General features: G+C 38.9%; 1 long non-coding RNA gene across 17 annotated transcripts in view; it reads left to right on the top strand.

The window, feature by feature from the left end:
• Window positions 1-14,191, top strand: part of LOC111249751 (uncharacterized) — a 67,355-nt gene that overhangs the window by 45,058 nt on the left and 8,106 nt on the right. For 4 of the 17 annotated variants that reach the window (XR_015326219.1, XR_015326220.1, XR_015326217.1 and 1 more), the window contains exons 2-3: window positions 8,257-9,070; window positions 9,486-9,921. The exons of 12 other annotated variants lie outside the window; for them this stretch is intronic. This is a non-coding gene — a long non-coding RNA (uncharacterized LOC111249751). Of the gene's footprint in view, window positions 1-7,325; window positions 7,647-8,256; window positions 9,071-9,485; window positions 9,922-14,191 lie in introns of all 17 variants that reach the window. One more of the 17 variants, XR_015326218.1, reaches the window with a different exon arrangement.

Below are 14,191 nucleotides of genomic sequence, written 5' to 3'. Positions count from 1 at the left end.
GGCGGGTTGTAACCATTGCTTTTGAATATGCCTGATACTCACAGACGCGACACGAGCACTACATCAGACAGATTAGCTTCACTACTAGCTTTGTAGTTAAATGTGGTATGTATTTCTGAATCTTAGTTTCAATGCACTGGAATAGCAGATTATTCAATAAAAGAGTCTACTTACGTCACCTATTATATGTAGTACAATGTATAATGATGGTGAAGTGTTAACATTTTAATCACAAAAATAATCCTATTCTGAAAGGGAATCGTTCTGTATTCACGACTGAAGGATCTAGTTTAAATTTGCATGGCATTGGCAGGAGTGGAAATTAATGCGGCTGTTTACAGCAATTCTGGGAGCGGATCCTCATCCTTATTGCAGTACTTTATCGGGCTTTGTTTGGCACACACAATTTTCTCTCTGCCTGCTATGTAGACCTTCTCGCTAATTCGTATGCTGCTAGTATTTTATTTTCCATTTAAAGTACGTTCGGCTTTATACGAACTATCGATTCGGTCGCCCGAACCAGGTATATGCCTAGATCAAGTGTGTTCATTTCTGTTAAAACTGCTTTTGATATTGTATATATTTTGATAAACACTATTGAAATATCCGATCATTATTCGGTTTTCATGTCTGTTTATGATAAAGCCAATCAAAAGAACCTCCAGCATTCTTATTATATACATGTATGAACCATTAATGAAGGTATTGATGGACGAATCTTAAAATACTGTGTTTATAATGTTGAGCCCTTGAAAACTTCTGATCAAATTTTCTCTGTTGTTTATAAAAAGATATTTTTATCGAAACGGCCATTCCTATTGTATATCCGATCATATATATATGAGTGGGAAAATATGGATAAGTGCTGCGACAAGCTAGTTCGAAAATAATTTTAAATCAAATCGAAATCTATCTGGCAAAATTTTATCGTTTTGTTCTATATATAGATAAAAGACTGAAGAAAAATGAATGCTTTATAGAAGAACTGATAACTTGAGGAGGCTATAAGGTGGCCTCTTAAAATGGATACGGTAGGTTTTTGAAAAAGGTTCGAAACCCACGTCGCCATCAAGAAGTTTTAACTCAATCAGCGTTAACATACAAAGAAAAAGAACATGGCAAATGCATGTGCACGTCGTATTTCAAACATCTCTTGACTTAAATATGTCAATCACCAACGCCCTACTGGATTTCTATTATTGTCAATAGGGTTAATGGTCCGATTTCTCTTGTAAGCAAAAGCCGATCTCAAAAACACGCTAAGCGAAGATTTCTTTAAGGTAATAAAGTCCGTAATTTCTGTAAAAACTATATCTTAAAGATATATAAGCTCCACTGGGACTGGTCTAACCCAAGTTATTGTCAACCCGTAGCTTCCATAAGTTTCGCGGCAAAACTTTTTAAACAGTGTGCCGAGAAAGAAATCAACCTGGGAGGATAGAGCCTGTCCTTCTGACACACTCCTACACGAGACTCCGTCACTAAACTAGCTTTCAGTTACACAACGTAGTTCAATTGTTGTAGAGCCGTGCGTAGTTTTAACAACAGCTGCTCACTTTGGAGTTGACAGCAGCTATTGCAAGTGGTTTTCACTTTATTCATGCAATAAATTTATGGGAATGCGAATAAGAGTACGAGCTGGACAGGCATTCTTTAAAATATTAGTGCTACTATATTTTTTTGTTTGACTTTAGATATGAACGCCGTTTTATTTTTAGTTAACGATAACTTTCCCCGGGGAGTTTTGTTCGGATGGCTTCTATTCTAGGCGACTAGGAATGTAAGCGGAATCTATTATCAGAATTGGTAATAATTTATGGTATCCTACAAGTTTTTTTGCTCCAGCTGATATTAAACGTGTCTAGAATTAAATTCGTTGCCTATCAGTCAGCTCAGTAAGATTCCCACATCGATTGGCGCATTTGGTATAGATGATTCACCTCTAATTCTCACTTCTTCAGTAGTTTTGGGTCTACCGTTTCTGATAGATATGAAATGGTCAGAGTTACGTGCTCAAAATATGTTTAAGGATATTCCATTTTCGCAATAATGAATGGTTTCCTGTTTTACGTCAGACATCGCCGCTAGTCAATGCTATGTATACCTTTCGTCCTTTCGTTGAGCCTGCTATATTGCAGTCTTGCATGGAGACTTAGAAGTACATCGTCTTCAGGAAGTCATCTAAGAAATTACTTGTTACTATGATAATTGCGATAACTTCCGACTTTACACGTAGTAGAGATCTGAGACATAATAGAAGATGAGACTGAGTTATCTCTACAAGTAAAAGTGCGTTTGCTAAAAAAGCCAAAACAGGCAAATGCAGTGACGCGAAATAACATTCCAATTTAAATTAAGAATTCTAAAAATCTTGCTAAGTTTAAAGTCCAGACCAAGGATTATTATCCGAAGTCGCTTTAGCTAGTGTCTTCCGTTTCCTGGGGGAGAAAAAAATGTGCATATAAATATTGTTTGCAGCAGTTCGACACCACTGAAGTGCACAGTTCGATATTACTGATTGCTGAATAGGTTGGCAACGCAATTGTAACTAAAAAAAAAAGCGTATAAAAATGTAAATATTGGAGCCAGGTTTACGACTTATAACCGTGATTAGTAACCGCTTACGACTAGCAAAGGAAAATCAGCATGGCTAGCTCGAAGGTCGTCGATTGCTATGGGACCGGCCATATCAATGCGAAACGAAGTGTTGATTGTAAAATTGTCGAATCTTGCTCTTAAAACTGATGTCGACCTCCGAACTCTTTAGCAGCCTTGTGGCGTTGTGTGCATCACGTTTCTGGCCCTGAAGATCTTGGTGGATCTCAAGTAGCGTGCTGATGTGTATCATGCAACATAAGCAAAGGCGCAGCAGACGAAAACGGCATGGTCAAATATAATAAAGCGATTTTTCAAGAGTGTCTTCTGATACATATATTGAGGTTTTTGCAGTTCTCGCAAACTCATGAGGTAAAGGTAAGTGCGGTTCGGTAAAGTGCGTTCGACAGAAAATTGTAGCCAAAGACAACCAGGAATTCTTTAAAAATAAGCTCTTAAACCGTTTTTCCACAAAGAAGGTGACCGTACTTTTCTTTCGTTTCGAAACGTTTCTTTTCAAAAGCAAAAAGAGAGGTACAATGCTAAAGGAATACGTGAGGGAGAAGAGAGCTTGTTTCAACGGAATCGAACTCGACCTGCAACATGAAGAAAAGACCGAAATTTGCCCGAAACTAAATACGTTGTTTTAGTTTAGGTCATCAAACAATTGGTTGGACTTCAATTGGTTATGTCCAGCGCCTTTACTGCATGCTTTTCGATCATCTATGATTAAGTGCGAAGCGCGACTTGCGCGAGAAAGTGTGACGATTCTTCAGCATTTGCACGGGACCATTGAAACTATCGTGATAAATAATGCGAGTTGCTTCCGCAGCCTGACTCCTTATGAACATTTAGGGCGATTTTCAACGTTGAAAACAGTTCTAGGCAAACGGCTTATTAAAACATACAATTTGGGCTGCCGCCAAAGGGTCTGCCTATTTGATCGCAGATTTGGGGGTCCCTCTCGCTTCGATAATTCCTAAAATAGCATTAACGATGGATATTACAGCCAATCATATGCTGAAAGCGATTCCGTTTGAACTGATACACGCCTCGAGATAAGTCTGGTGAGTCACGACAGAGCTAAAGGCCTGGCCTTCCAACCCGTGAGGTCCAATACAAACTCATCTCAGTCTTCGTCGACAGTGGCAAATATTTCGGGTATCGTTACCCACTGTTAAGTGCCTATAACAGGATGACTCGCGTATTAGCGGATCCATCGATACTTTTTTCTATAGTGAAAAAATCTATTTCTCAACAACGGCTATGCTTATTTAGCCAGTACAAATATTGTAGTTTTATTTACATTTCTATTTTTGTATAATTACTTACGTCGAACATAAATTAGGTACTTGTTATCTCATGCAAGGTTACAAAATGTACACATCTTAAGGTTACATAGCTATCTGGCAAGTCTCTAAGAAAATTCTGTTATTCTACTAATCTCTATAAAAGCCAATGAACTAAGAGGTTGCCCATAATTAAAAAAAAAAAAACTAAAAGTTTTTTAATACTCCAAGCCTTTACAGATTTATTCCTTAGTGAAATCTTGGTATAGGTTTAAGTTCGATTTTACACATTTACCTAGAATATAAGGGATGTTAAAACGTCTGTATTTTTTGCACGGGTTGACAACCTGAGCGCCAATACTCCGGGAGCAGACACCAATCCCTGTGGGAAGGTGCAGACCAAATTCAAATACAATACCTATGGAAACTGTAATTACTGTATCTATGTCTATTAAATATGACTGCACGAATTCAATTCGAAAATTTTAAAAAGAGCATAAAGTCTCAACACGATAGGAACAAGGGCCCAAATGTGGTATCATTCTAGGCCCTATTATAATAATGCCTGTGGAGGGGTAGAATTTTAGTGGGTAGAGCTTCTTTGTACGAATGTCTTCTCAGTATGAAACTATTTTACATACCCCGACTGTTTTGAGACCGAATTGCAAAGCATTAAGCCACTACTAACGAGTTGCAGTAAAAATCTGACATTGTACCCACTCTGTTACTTAATGATTTCGAAGTAACCCATTTTGGAACCTACATGAGCGTTGCACTTTAGTAAATCACCTTAAAATTTTATCAATAGCTATTTGCTATAGACTTTGACTCTGTGTCGTTTACTTCTCAGTATAGTTTTAAGTCGTTAGACGTTGCTTCGTTTCTTGCTGGGATGCAGGTTTCTTAAGCAATGTTTAAAGGCAGTATCGGGAGTAAAATCTGAAATATTTTTGGTTAAGGTCATTAGCATTAAGCCAACATAGCATTTCCCTAGAGAATGGTGTCGTAAATAAGTAAACAAAAACAAGGAAAGTTTCAACTAAGCTTTGTGGAATTTCAGATAGAGTTTTCTCAAAAAATTTTCAAGTATCTCTTTACCCCTACCAATTTTTTTATTAATCAGATAATTGTTCGCTTTGCTGGAGTCCGAATATCTATTGTTTTTGGTTTCTCTTTCAGCACAAAATTGTTTATTCTATCAAACGTTTTACTGAAAACAAGGTAAACGGTTGAAATCCTTTTTACTGTTAATATACAAAGCTAATTCTTGATCCGCGGTAGTAAAGTGCCTTGATATCAAGCGTCATTTCTTCGGTCATACTGGTTTTTATCCAAGTGCATGTCAATTCCCAACTGGCCAAATTAATGATCAACTGAAAGTTTTTCATGATTGGTGCACGAAACTGACAGAAAAATTATTTGGCATCTTCAAAAGGAAGTGTTTCTAATACTTGAAAACTTGAGGCATTAATAAAAATACATTTCTTTGAAAAGTTTACGCTCTAAACTATGCAAATTCCAAGGGTTCGTATGCAAATTCTAAGGCAAACATTATAAGTCGAATTATAGAATTTCCGATATTCGCTGAATACATGCACAGAACTGTACAAAATCACTTTTTGTAAGAACATCAGCACAAACGTTTCGTCAAATTTTGTTTTAGTTTAATACAATAATATATATTCCACATCAGTAAAATCTCACTCTTTTCAACCATTACCGGATAATTTATAACCGAAAATCTCATTTTGAGTCAAAAAAGATTGAGTAATAAAGAAGATACAGTTGATACTGTTCGAGGCATCTGCTCCGATTTTTCTAACTAACAACTTTCTCGTTTAGATGATGGACGGGTAAAAATAAAAATACCTAGAATTTTTTGGTATACGATCTTTAGGCTGACAGAATAGAATTTTAATTTGGTACAGAGCTGACATACATTTATATTTACCGTCTTTTTCTTCAAAAGTTAGCCAGGTTAACCATTAAATTTAAGTTTTGCTTAGAATATAGCCCTCCGAACGTACTGTTACATATCGTAGTCGAAGTATTTGCTTGCTTCTAATATGTCAATTTCAATATGATATGTAACGAAAAATTCAGTACGCTGCATTTAGCAACAATAAAGAAGTAAATATATTTAGCCAGTAAGCGATCGGAAATACGGTGGCCGGAGAGGAGTAGCCAGGTCAATAAATAATGAGTCGCGTCAACTAGTCTGTGTATTTCAATGGGTGTGGGTGGGTGCGTTTGTGTGTTTGTTGTCGGCCTAACCTTCCTTCACCTGTACCCCGTCATGTTCAACCCTCTCCTAAAAACTGGCTGCTCTACCGTGAACTAGCGATCTCCATTCGCCGTTGGGATTTATCCTACGAGAACCAAGCAGAGCAAATTCCTACCTTTTGGCCTCAGCTCACCCCTTGCCAGCTAGATCCTTGTTCCAGAGAGGCCCATATCCTATTGTTCAGGTTACCTACCTATGGTTTGTGAACAGCTTTTGTTGGGCCAAGCGGCACTCTCGGAATTTACCATCGGTGTCGCAAAAAGCTTGGATCTAACGTCTTTTTGTTGCTGACGGCGCGCTCTTAAGAACGCATTCGTAGAGCGATCCATTGGGTTGGCTTTATATATAATAGCTCTGACTGGAAACTTTTTCCATATTTTCTAAATCGTTGCTACTCAGCCTACGCAACGGCCCCTGATTCCTTTGTTGTATCGTCATTCGCAATTCTTTGACTAGACCTAGAGCTTGAAAAAGCTCTAATTCCCACATGTTTATATCTCAATATCCTAACATTTCTCGGTTGTTAAACTTTGCCTTAAATCTACATAGCAGCTCAACCTTACTTTACACTAAATTTGAGTGAAATGTCCAGCGATCAAACTTTCAGGTTCGCGCACAAGTACTTTCCTATTCGGTTTTCCTTTTATGACATTTGCCTTTTAGCTTTTACTTGCAGAGCGACGAGGTATTGCTTTAAGAAATTTTTATTATATTACTCAGTCTTACTAATAAAGATGAGGTAATCGTAATGACTGACAGAACGCTTTATATTTCTATTTTTTTTAAATATTTGCGATTTTATTATTTTTGTGCGTTCTTTGCAACTCATTATTTTTGCTAATAATTTTTGAGCCATAAGTGAAACATTCTTAAGATCGTTGTTCACACTACCTATAGTTGTAATCCTCAAAGGCGCCTCAAATAAATGCGATATCAGTTTTGCCCCTAAATTCCTTTTTGAAAATAACTTCATTTTAATATTGATCTACTAAAAACACTTTCTTTAATTATTCAGCCTGCGTGTTTCGTTCTACTTTAACAAATGTCGAGTAATGGTGATATGGATTTTTCTAAGTACGATTTCATTGTTTACTGAGGCTTGGCATATGATATCGACGCTTCAACCATCATTACTTGTTTCAATGTTTACATTTCAGTCTGCTCAGGATTACTTTGAGACCTGCGTCTCGCTTTGGCACTTGCAGAGAAGTTCCCCTGTCAGTGTCCCTACAAACTACCCACAATACACTGAAATGCGCTTTTTCTGTCTCACCCTTTTCGTAAACCCCGAGCGTGCTTGGTTAGTAACCCGGCTTGCGGTATAAATAGGCAAGCCATCTGAAAGAGGGCACTGGTTGATGGCCACCTGCAGAGTAGTCTGTTGACCTACGCTTGAGGAGCGTATCCTAGGACCCTTTTTCAGGACAACAATCGCTGTTTTCCTAGCATTTTACATTCTCTGATTTGGGTTCTTACCGGTAAGCTTAAGCTCGTTTTTGATCTATGTGTTTTTTTACAGAAAGTGTGTTTATCAATTGTAATCTTGCTTGGGGATCTTCCTCAAAACCAGTGCACTTTATAAGAGCTATACTTGATAAAGCCTATCAGTGGATTATGGTATAAGCGTAAAAACCACGAAACGTAATCCGCGAACTCGAATCCTACTGCACGTTTAAAGGAGTGCGGAACTTTTATCCTAAAATCAGCGTCCAGTCAAGAATATCAGCTTTTTGGGGCAGAGTTCTTAGTTGACGGCAAAGCTCTTCACTATCATCAGTCACCTATAGATTTCCTGTAAAAAGCGTAGAGCCTTGCATATATTATCCAAGCAGATAGCATCAATCAAACCAACTAGGCCTACGAAGAAAGAAACTGTTCTTTATATAAATGTACACGTTACTATATAAATATAGCACGTTTACTAGATGACTGTAGCAGTGCTGTGCCCATGTAGTGTCATGGCAGCGTATATAATGCACTTTAAAATAGGAAGAATATACGAAGGAACGGTAAGCCAGTATATATCGTGGATATTTTTCCAGCCAGAGATAATTAATATCTTGGTCTTTATTACCGGCAATGGTACAGGTTCGTCTGCGAGGATAAACTATTAAATAGCCTACCATCCCTCCTTGCTCGTTCTATATGTTGTTTCTACGGGTTACTACGATATGAAATACGAACCCAAATCAGTGGATGGCTAGGCTGCCCTCTAAGTCTGGTAGGCTCTTCTGTGTAAGCTCGCTTTGCTGCTGGACCTTTGATGGCACGAATAAAGGTCTTCGACATCCGTGACACTGTCCGGCCACAGCAACCACCAGAAATCATCCCTCCCGGCCCTTACCGGCATCTCCTACGTCATACATAATTCGAAGAGATCGTCGACCTATTCCCCGTTCCATAACTCGCAATCGCCGCCCGTGTAACCAGATCCTCTGCTCAGGCCGCACATTTGCCACTGGCGCTGCCTGCCTAAAATATTTGGATAACAATAATTTGCCGAGGAGATTTGCACGGTAACGTCGACAGCAAGTGTACGATGCAACCTGCTTAAAATAGGAACTGAAACGGGATTGAAAATAATGGAAAGGGGATTTGAATGTATATAATTTCACCATTTCCTAACATGACTAGAGAAATTGCGCCCAGCGCTACCTTTGTGACAGGATCGTGCTCGCTCGGTTAAGGGGCGGTAATGTGCTCCGGACCAGAGAACGACAGCCGAGTGCCCCCGAATCCAGCAACTCAGGAGAAGGGCTATGCTGCACTAATTGCAAACTAGACACGGCTTAACAGCCCCTAACGTCTAACTTTACCTACGGTTCCGCCAGCCACACCAGGATACGATGTAACGACCAACCAAGGCACTGACGGCACTAACGGTTTAGATACTTTATAACTGGTAAGTTAGTCATGAGGTCACTGCATAGAGTTGTGAAGACATCGTCCACAAAATACGAGGGTTCCTGGCGGGCAATTATAGAGCAGATAACAATTACAGAAAAGGTGGGAAAGGCTATCAAGGGGATCACTTACGCGTGACAAGCAACTCATTTTTAAATGCTGCCATCCTGCATGTCCAATGGGCTAACTGATACAACTTTCGCTTGGGGACGTTTACAACAATACCTTTGGAGGCAATATTAATAGAACAACCAGCTTACGTGGGGTACCCTGTGAAAGTTAGCCTTCATCTTCCTAACTGAATGCTCCGTGCCAAGCAATAATCAATTTGAGAAGGTGTGAAAAGCGTAATTTTATTGCTACATTCTCTTTTACTTGTTTCTCATATATATTCTTATTATCAAATATTGCAGCAAAAGCCACAAAACCCTCAACGGGACCCTACGGATCAGCCGATTTCTATGCTCAGGCCTACAATGTTTCCACTAAACCCTATGTCTCGCTAGGATTTGTATTGAGTTGCTCAATGCATAGGCATTGCCTTACCGAAGAGACTAGCACAGATCATGCGTTGAGCGCAAACGCGGCGCGGAGTTGCAGAAGTCGCGTAGGCCTCGTCGGGGTTTTGGTGTTAAGTTACCCGTCTGTTAACCGAAGAACACGCACAAGTTTACTATTAAAGCAGGAAGAAAAAGCAGCATGAACCTTAAAGCTATTATACAGCTTTTATATATCCGGTTCTCTTGGAGGGGGACCTCAAACAGATACGATTTCTATAGACACTCAAAACCAATCGAGTTGCAATACAAGAGGCTGACATGCCAGGCGGTTCAAGATGAGAGCTGTTAGGTAAGTTCGTTAGTGCTTCTGTGACTTTTAGGCCTCGCCGGCCATTACTTCCAGGCAAGAGCCCTATTTTAACGGTGATGTCAAACGTCTTGTCCTTGATAATCTCATCTCAAGAACAACTCAGCCAAGGTTTGTTTTTTCATCCAATTGTGGATTTTGTGCTGCACTCACCTCACTGGTTCGTTCTAATTCTGATTTCGGTGAAAACACGACCTTGCCTCTGAGTGCTCTCGAAAACTCGAAAAAACGAGCTTGTGCTCTTAACGTTATTCGTTTCTTATACTTTGATCGCAATCGTGGCGTAGCGAAGATCAAAATTCATCTATGGCAGAAAATGCTTGTAACGGTTCCAAAAATAAATAAGAAAAACGAGAAAAACTTCATGCAGTTGCCCATATATAAATGGGCAAAAATACATAGAGGATGTTTAGCAATGACAACTAAAGTGCTAAAAATATTTGACAGAATTTTCCCAAAGGGAGGCCACCTTACATCGTTACGATCTTTAAGTAGTGTACTGATTCATTTTCGTTCTAAAATTTCATTTTTTTGAAGAGCAGGACAAGTATTATATTGAATTTCTACCAATTTATGTTTCTGTGAGTCACAATAACGTGTCGGTATCATTAGATTGATGTCTATATTTTCTAAACAATGTATTTGCATGCTTTGTGCTTGAACAAGATTTTCTTGAACGCTGCTGGTAGGTAACATCTACTCGGAATGGTTTTTATAGGTGACGTGTTTACTTACTGATCCTGGGGACACGTTGTGGTCTCGGTTAGAACTCGACCGTAGACACACTTCGCTTTGCGCTGGGAGCCAGCCGTCGGGTTTAATGTCTAGCGGCAATACCGGACGTAAAACTCGAAACATTAATGTGCTCTCTTTTATACGCTTTTTGTTATTCCAAACGATACACATCTCTTCAGATGTAATGCAATTTCCCGTCAGGAAGGTTCTACTAAGTTTTCAAAGGTTTTTATTCGTGAAGATGGTGTTAGCGTGAGGAGCGTTTTATTTGTACTTTGAAGATGTGGGTAGAAAGTAGTTGAAGCGGTGCTGTTTGCACCATCGCTATAGTGTGAGGCATTGAAAGCAATCTTTTCCTTTAATTATTGTATCATTGCGTTAAGGACTTCGTGTCTCGTAGAGTAAGGCGTCAGTTTTCAAGCACATTTTTACCGATTTATATTTATGTGAATCAAATTAGCTTTCAAGTACTACTTACATGTACAGTATCTACAATATCGTGTATGCTTCTACCGTTTATTAGGTGGTAATAGAACATCGTGTGGTATGATCAAAGAAAAAATGTTAGCTAGTTAACAGAACATGGAACATGGAAAAAAACATGGATTAGTTGCAAATCCTCAAAACCTGCGGTACAACAGTTAGACACTTAAAAGACTAAGCGATTTTCACGGCTCTTTAATAACATAAAGTTTCCAATAGCGATCAGAAAATATGATACGTTTAGTATCATATTTTCCGCTTGCTAGTATTAAAGTTAAATCCGTAAGGCAATTTAAGAACTTAAAACATCTTGTTCTCCTATTGCTAATACTAACTTCCGCAGGAGTAGATCTTATAGAGCGTCATACTAGGACTCACAATATACATCCAGTGTATATAAGAAAACCTCCTTTTACACCAGGCGTAGGATGTATAAAAATAAATTTAACACTTTCTCTTCTGACGTGAAAACAGGCTTCCCTGTAAGAAGCAGAAAAAATCTCTGGTATATTCGGCGCATACAAATTTAAACCGCAGTAGATGTTTGAAGTAGGATGGCAAGAGGTACCATCGATTTTTTTTATTGTGTTAGCACTTGAATACCAAGTCCAGGAAGTCGATGGTTGAAGTCGCTGCCAATGTGCGCCTGTGGACAACATAAATCAGTATAGCAAAGTTGGATTATTTCTAATTTGAGCTCTGAGTGTTAGCTTTCTATATCTCTATATAGTCACTGGGGAAATTTACTACCGTATTAGGACTTATGAGAAAAAAACTCGATCTCACTGGCAATATTTTTGTATAGTCGTTTCAATTATGATTTGATGTTGCACTAATTGATCTTGCTCCTTGGAAAATGTGCAGTTGTACACCCGCAACAAATCGAGAAAGGGCGTAAGTTATGTTCAAAAAGGTTTAAATTTTTGTTACGAATAAAAACCTTAAAGTTCTAAAGTTAATAACAAAAGACACCGTACGGATTGATAGTAAGCTCAACTCGGTACTTCAAAGGCCTTTTATTTGATCATAACGACAGGTTTCTACCAATACGTAGCCATATTGTTACTCTATTTAATCTGTCTTGTTCAGTGTTTGATCATGCCTATCTTTCGCTATATATTATGTTTTCCATTATGTTATATTATTTTAGTATAAAATTCTTATCAAGTTCTTAAGTTATTTTTATATTATTATAATTTGAAAAAAATAACATTTTTAGGTTTGTTTGACACAGAAGCTCCTTAAGTGTTTGTTGCATCCTGCTAATTATTGTTTTTGCTATACCTCGCGTCACTCAAAGACAAAAACTATCCTAATTGCCTCATAAAGTCACGCGATTGACGAGTTGTTCTTAATGAGCATTCTTCCTCTCTTTCTAGTTGTTATCTAATTCACAAAAATTAGAAGGTTTGGCTTATAATTGCAACTAGTAAGGGCTAGATGGCCGATAATCTGTGTAGAATACCCCACTACGAGCTGCTAGTGCGAAATTTTTAGCTGTCGAGGTTCTTTTTAATAGCGTTGGAAACGTGCTGAAAAAGTCAAGGTGCTCACTTCAGTCTAACTTAGCTTCAAAATCGAAAGCACTTTTTGACCCGAACGGCTGAGGTTGCTGATTTGGAGAACAGTTCGATTCGGGATCTGTTAGGGGCGGAACCGGAATCCAGGAACACCTGGTGCCGGCACCGGAACGTTTCTCGGAAAAGGTGGGCATAGACTTTATCGAACCTTTAAAAGCCTTTCCACGTCCTGATGATCGTTGACTATTGCATGCGTTTCGTTCTGCTCTTAACGGTCCCAAGAGGAATCTCGGGACCTGTGGTCCGCACATTAAAAGCCGCTTAATTCAGGTTTTTCGGGATCTTTGGTGCTTTATATCGTGGGAGGTAGCGAACTATCTCCTAAAGAATCACATTGGACAGCTGTAGGGTACTTCCGGTGCAACGGTTGAGCCGAGCGTGTGGTCCGGCTGATTACTGATAGACTTAGTTTTGTCGTTATAAGGGGACACGTCTTTCGATTTCTTGACTGTTATTCCGGGTGGAATTTTTTTTACATTCAATCACAAGGAAGAGCTTGGGAAAAGCGCCGTTCAAACTACTTTTTGGTTATCGGAACGATCCCACTGCAGAGATGCCCAAGGACGTGTTGCCGGGGAGCTGCGCGGCGCATGTGCTGTCAATTCCGGACTCGGCAAAGACAAATTAATACTTTTGAACAGAAAAGTATGCAGCAATTTTAAGACAGTGCGCAGGTGCCGATGAAAACGAAAAAGCTGATTGTCTATGAAGTTGTGCTTGCGCTACCATAGCCCCTTCTTTACCATGAACCGAGTTACTCCACACAGCCGAGGTTGACATCTGACGGCAAATGATAGAAATATAGGGCCTTATATCAGACATTGCGCGTTGGCAACCCAACAATCTTCTCAACGTTATTTACAGTACTTCAATCAATTCAGTTTTAAATGCATGACTTAACTTGTCATTCTGGCATTATAATGATAACTTTGGAAATTTCTAATACGCTTCGTGGTCCTGGAGGTCGTCTGGGGTAGCTTTGGGGTTAGGGCGGGCCAATTCCCAAACACAAACTAATCACAATAGAAAACTTCAAAATTCTGATGTCGTTTTTTCCAATTATGAATTTTCACATACAAAGTAATTTTTGAAAAAAAAAATTGGCAGGTACCTGTTAGTTAAATAATAGGTGATTGTATTAGAAATGCTTTGATTGTGAAAATGAGAACATGCGCATCTAAAAAAAACTCTTCTTTTTTCCTTTCATATCTATTTCAAACAGTCAGTGAAAAAACTTGGTAGTAATAAATCAAATGATGAAGAATAGTTTTGTATCAAAACTACTTTAAGACCCTCCATTATGGTAGGAATCTGGGAGTACTGAGTGTTTCGGCCGACAGGGACCACTTAAATGCGAGGGAATCTCATTTTCAAATTCATAAAAGTCAAACGCTGCAGAAGAGACTTCGTATTCTATTGCTATATCGGCTAATGCCAATAGTTGGCCAATGCGC

This window comes from Varroa destructor, unplaced genomic scaffold (assembly GCF_002443255.2).
Source record: "Varroa destructor unplaced genomic scaffold, Vdes_3.0 BEIS01000004.1, whole genome shotgun sequence".
Lineage (NCBI taxonomy): Eukaryota > Metazoa > Arthropoda > Arachnida > Mesostigmata > Varroidae > Varroa > Varroa destructor.
This window is presented reverse-complemented; position numbering and strand designations above follow the sequence as displayed.